This window comes from Delphinus delphis, chromosome 8 (assembly GCF_949987515.2).
Source record: "Delphinus delphis chromosome 8, mDelDel1.2, whole genome shotgun sequence".
In the NCBI taxonomy this organism is placed as follows: Eukaryota; Metazoa; Chordata; class Mammalia; order Artiodactyla; family Delphinidae; genus Delphinus; species Delphinus delphis.
Genome location: NC_082690.1, coordinates 6,815,713 through 6,821,776, shown reverse-complemented (window position 1 = coordinate 6,821,776; position 6,064 = coordinate 6,815,713). Strand labels below are relative to the sequence as shown.

The window sequence follows — 6,064 nt, the reverse complement described above, 5'->3', positions numbered from 1 at the left end:
CCCTAGAGTGAAAACGTGGAGTAGCACAATTAGACACATAAGTCAATTAAAAACCACATACATACAAAACACTACATTATTTACAAGAACTCATGGAGGAAAGGAATAAAAATAGAGACTGGGGATGAAGGGAAGAAATTCATCCATCAATGAAGAGCAGAGCCTCCATACAATGGTGTGTGCTAGGAACTCGCCCCTTAACCCACAAAAACGTTTGCCCTTACCTCTCCTCCCTCTGGGGGAAGGAGACACTCTTAGACCTCCAAGAATTTTTAAATGTATGATTAGCACTAGAACATATAATTCTCTCATGCGTAAAACTGGGGTAATAGTAAGAAGAATCTCACTGGGTTGTCAGGAAAATTAATGGAGATCAAATCTTAGATGCCTAAAAGGAGTCATGCCCAGCTGTTAGGTGTTTGACTAACACTAACTGGCAAAGAGACTCACCCTGAACTTCATACCAATCTCACAGGGTGTGCGTTCAATTCCTGCCTCAGCAAAACAATAAAGTGTTACGTCAGAGGCTTTCAGAGTCAAGCAAATAGTCGAAACCAGTCGGGGTACATTAGGTCCTCAAGTGCAAGGGCACACGGTCCTACTCCACAGAGAAAATAATATGACTGTTGATGGAGGCTTAGGGAAGCTCATGACCACCAATGTTCTCCCATACAGTCAGTCTTAGCCCAGTGCACTGCCCCTGTCTGACCATTACTCACCAGAGTCGGCAGTCCTGCCAATTCAGTGATTACCAGGCAGCAGGAGCTGAGTGGGGAAGGGAAATGTGCAGGCCAGCTGACGCTGCAGGGGGGAGAAGACCAGCCAAAGTACAGTGACTGAAGCTGGCATTTGGTCAGAGGATGGGGATTTTGCTGGTCTTTGGTCAAAGGTCTGGCAGTGTACCCTTAGGTCTTTGGGGCACAATGTGTAATCTGAAAAGGTAAGTCAGAGCAGTCTATTATTGGGGATAATGCGTTGTTTGTAGCCACATTTACAAAGATTAGAGGTCTGAGAAGCGTTACAGTGTTCCCTCGATCACGAATCCATAGAGTTCAGAATATAATCCAAGGCCGCTTGAAATCGAAGTGAAGTGTGACCAAAACATTCTCTGTCACAAAACTACTGTCCATGCAAGAGGAAAGTGTGTACCTTTGCACCCAATGAAGGAACTTTTTAGATATCCTATTTATCCTGCTACAGTATGCCATTCACAGAACCTATAAATCGTCTACTCCTCAGACTCAAAAAGGTGGGACATCCTGAAAAACGCAGTCAACTGAAGGAATTCCCACCTGCCTGCTGTAGATGAAATCAGACTGAACCCTAGGACTCTGTCTGATGATCCCTCAAGAGCTCTGCCACACCTAAGTTACCTAGTATGTGAACAGGGAACAAATTGAGAGTTTCAAGGAACCTTAGAGATCTCCCAGTCCAATTTCTTCCTTGTAGAAGTTGTGTTTCAGAGAGGATAACTTGCCCAATGTCAAGCAGCTGGCTCATTCCTTTTTTTTTTTTTTTTTTTTTTTTTTTTTGCGGTACGCGGGCCTCTCACTGTTGTGGCCTCTCCCATTGCGGAGCACAGGCTCTGGACGCGCAGGCTCAGTGGCCATGGCTCACGGGCCCAGCCGCTCCGCGGCATGTGGGATCTTCCCAGACGGGGGCACGGACCTGCGTCCCCTGCATCAGCAGGCGGACTCCCAACCACTGCGCCACCAGGGAAGCCCTAGCTGGCTCATTTCTGTTCAACATATGTTTACTGAATACCTACTATGTTCCAGGCGTCCTAGTAAATACTAGGAATTCAGGTAGCATGAATCATTATAAAACATGGCATATTAGTGAAGCATGTACACTAGAGCCAGACTCACAGTAAAGCACTGAATGTGCGTTTATCTTAGCTTCACTGCTTACTAGCTGTGTGACCTTGGGCACACTTAACCTCTCTATGCTTCAGTTTCATTGTCTGCAAAATAAGGTAATAATGAGACTATAACTCATGGGATTGCTATATGACTTGAAAGAATCAATATACTTAATGCACACAGAACAGAACAGTGGCTGGCACATAGTTCTCTGTAAGTATTTGTCAATTAAAACACCAGGTTTCTGCTCTGCAGAAGCTCTCCATCCTTTGTTTAGACAGTTAGCTTAGCACACTGGGGGAGCCCTAGGCTAGCCGTCCTAATTGGTGCTATATGTGGCTTGAAGGCACAGGCTCGTCTAACTGACTAGTGAGTCCCCCCACCCGGTGCCAAGTACCGCTCCTGGCATGTGATAGACTTCTCAGTATTTGCCGAACGGATGATTGAATGGGTCCCAAAATTAAAGAGTCAGGGAACAAGTATCATGGGAAGCAAATAAATATTTGAATGGTACCTTAAACGCTGAGAAAGAAAAGCAGCATTTCTTCCTGTAGAGAAGGGACAAGAGATTCTAGACAGTTGAAGCAGCAGGAGCAAAGTCACTGGGTTGTCAAGGCGACTAGCTTTCTTCCTCTCTCCATATAGCCTACTCTTCTCACTTCCTTTACCCAAGGGATTTGGGAATTGGATCTGGGTGTGCCATGGAATCTGCAGCTCTCAGCTCCTGATGGATTATAGAGCCCCATTCTGATGAAACCAGGTGCTGATGAAGATGCTCAAGGGATATCCGTTTTTCTTTCCTTTAACACATGTTCCTTCAGAGGGAGCTGGCTGATTTCAGAAATCCAGCAGGGATTAAAGTACTGAGTGTGTATTTACTTAGCCCATCTGTTCATGGCGAGAGTTTGATTACATTTGACTGTTAATGTAATTGATATTTTCCTTGAGTTTGATCCTCCTCCACGAAGGACTAGTTTTATAGTTACTTTCAATTAAACTACGTATAATTAAATAATTTACTTTAGAAAAATTTTGACATTTATTAATCATCTGGTGGTTCTCATGGCAGAGATATCTGATTCTGCCCCAATATCCATTCTCTCCTTCTTCTATAGCAATAACATCCTTTTTTTTTTTTTTTGGACACACTGTGAGGCTTGTGGGATCTTAGCTCCCCGACCAGGGATTGAACCCGGGCCCTCAGCAGTGAGAGCACAGAATCCTAAGCAATGGACCGCCAGGGAAGTCCCAGCAATAGCATTCTTGATTTTTATCTGGGCCCATGAACACTGAGGATAAAGACTATATTTCCCAGCTTCTCACACATCCATAGGTGGCCAGGTGACTAAGCAGACATGACATGTTCAATTTCCAAAAACAGTGCATTTTAAAAGAATGACATTTTCTTCTCCATGTTTTCATATCCTCCCCTCTGGATGGAATGTCGATGTAATGGCTAGAGTTAAAGCAACCATGTGAACCTTGTGAGGTGAATTCGGGAGTAGAAGAAAATGTTTAGGAGAGCAAGTAGAAGAAGTCTGGGTTTTGATACTCCATGGAGTACTGTATCGGAGTGCCTACCTCCCGACTTTTCCTTTTTTATTTTAAATTTTTTCCTTTTGGCTACACCACGCGGCATGCGGGATCTTAGTTCCCTGACCAGGGATCAAACCCGTGCCCCCCTGCAGTGGAAGCGTGAAGTCTTCCCACTGCCAGGGAAGTCCCCAGACTTTTATATAAGAGTGACATAAACTTCTGCTCATTTAAGCTACTGTTAGTTTTGAGTCTGTTGTGGCTTTTTTTCTTGCAGCCACACCTAACCCTAACTTAAATGGCTTCGTCTTGCTACCCATCCTGACATCTCCTTTGTCCCCTCCAAGTCATTTGTTACTACTCAGAGAATAAAAACTAAGGTTTCCCAAGCAAATAAGAATAATAATGACAAAAATAATAATCAAAAGGATAAATACGTTGCAAAAACTTTGCTTCTTCCTTCCCCATCGGAAAATATCACCTTGTGAATTTCACGGCCACTTTAGTTTTTGGAAGGTCTCATTTGCATTCTATAAATGTAGATGATTAAGAGTCATTCTGGGAGTGGGAAGGGAAGTAAGGGATAAAATACGTGGAAAAGGAGCAGCAATGTTACTGAAAGCAGTTTAGGCAGAGGAAGATAAGACTCCAGCAGTATGTAAATTATGATACAGCCATAATGCAAAGCTCCCCAATGATTAAAGAGTGTGTTCTAGAATCACATGTATTGCTTTGGGGAAATCTGCAGGATATTTTGTCAAGTGAAAAAGTAGATTCCAGGCGTGGGGAGGTGCGGCGGGGGAAGCCCGCGGCGCCCGCCTCCAGGGGGCCCAGACCCGCCGCCGGGCGTCTTGGCGTCCCCGCGAGTCCGAGCCGGAGCCGAGTCCGAGCCGGAGCCGAGCCCGAGCGCGAGCGGGAGCCGCCCGCCCTGGACCACAAGCCCCTGCTGCCCGAGCGGCCGGCCGCCTACCACCTGGAGGCCGGCCAGGGCGACTAAGCGTGCGGCCCGCACCGCTACGGCGCCCTCCCCGCGGCCGCCCTCCCCCTGCCTCGTCACAGGGTTACCCCATCACCACCTCAGGGTCTGCAACATCCACAGTCGAAATGTCAGCCGGCACCGTGCCAGTTCCATCGTTGTCGTTGGAGGCTGCCCTGTCTGCAGGGTCGGGGCTCTGGAGGACTCCTTCACCTTCCTGGGCATCTTCCTGGCCATCGTCTTGTGCCCCTTTGGGTTCATCTGCTGTTTTGCCTTGAGGAAGCGAAGATGGCCCAACTGTGGAGCAAACTTTACTTAAAGGGAACAGCACACCTGGTTTCCCCACACCCAGCTCTCTTTTTCTAATGTAAATGTCGTGTACAATAGCTTTATGGGATTCAGCTTCAGGACTGTTCTGTAAAGTGAGGTGGGACTGGGCACTGCCAGGAGGAGCTGAGGGCACAGCGGTCTGGAGTGTGGACGCGCACGGCACTGCTCCCAGGTCAACGACAGCTCAGTAAGGCACTGCTTTTATTTTTCACAGTCTTCCATTTGAGAAAGGTGAGAAATAGTGTTTTAAATAAATGAGATCCATCCCATTGTCAAAAAACAAAAAAAGATTCCAGTATAATAAATAAATACATATTTATATAGACTTAGAACAAACAGGGGCTACGGACACCAAAATGTTACCAGTATTTATCTCTGGCTAGTAGGATTATAGATGATTTTTATTTTCTTTTATTCTGTTTATTTGTATTTTCTAATTTTCCATGATCAACACATATGATTTATATACATTTTAAGTTGTTTAAAAAGCAATTCTTGGGACTTCCCTGGTGGTCCAGTGGTTAAGACTCGACGTTTCCAATGCAGGGGACACGGATTCGATCCCTGGTTGGGGAACTAAGATCCCACATGCTGCTCGGCCGAAAAATAAAGGCAATTCTTAGGTGGTGGCAGGAATAAACTTCCACATTTGCATGAGTCAGAGCGATGTCAAGTTATGCTGTGATGACAAACCCCTAAAATCTCAGTGCCTTAACACACCGGAGGTGGATATCTTATGCATGTGTGGGTCAGTGGGGACATCTGTCCATCAGGTGTGGCTCAGGGATCCATCTCAGCTTGCAGGTCTCAAGGTCAATGCAGGGAAAAGGAGAGGTAGAGAAGACACTTTCATTTCTAGTTGACCTGTCAGAGCTGGCGCATAGCCCTTACCTACCTGCAAGGGAGGCTGGGAAATTGGGAGAGTCTATGGGGTATACTAAGTGAGCACTGTCTCTGCCACATACACGTACGGTGATTATGTTTTTCTCATCCAAAACCCCAAATTTAAAGCATGACAAGTAAATAATTGACTTTAAAACTGATTTTTAAAAGTACACACACAACAATAAATGGTTGCGTACTACAGTTTTTAAAATAGTCAACAATGGCCTCGGCTGTCAGGAAGGGGGAGGAAACTGGGAAAAGATGAGGCCAAGACTAAAGGTGTCCTCTTCCCCCTCCTAGCTCTTTAATGCATAAAGTTAAGTCTCAACCGTAGTCCGAGTGGAGAGAGGGAAGACAGGACTGAGACGGGAAAGGGCTGGCCAGGAGAAAGAATGAGGATTTCTGAGGGACTAGGAGGTAGAACATGGACCTCTCCTCGTAGACCATGGAAATACCAGGCAGAAGCGTGAGCTGGCTA

General features: G+C 45.9%; 1 pseudogene; it reads left to right on the top strand.

The window, feature by feature from the left end:
- Positions 1 to 4,074: 4,074 nt before the first annotated feature.
- LOC132429353 (membrane protein BRI3 pseudogene) lies at positions 4,075 to 4,732 on the top strand (annotated as a pseudogene).
- The last annotated feature ends 1,332 nt before the right edge of the window (positions 4,733 to 6,064 follow it).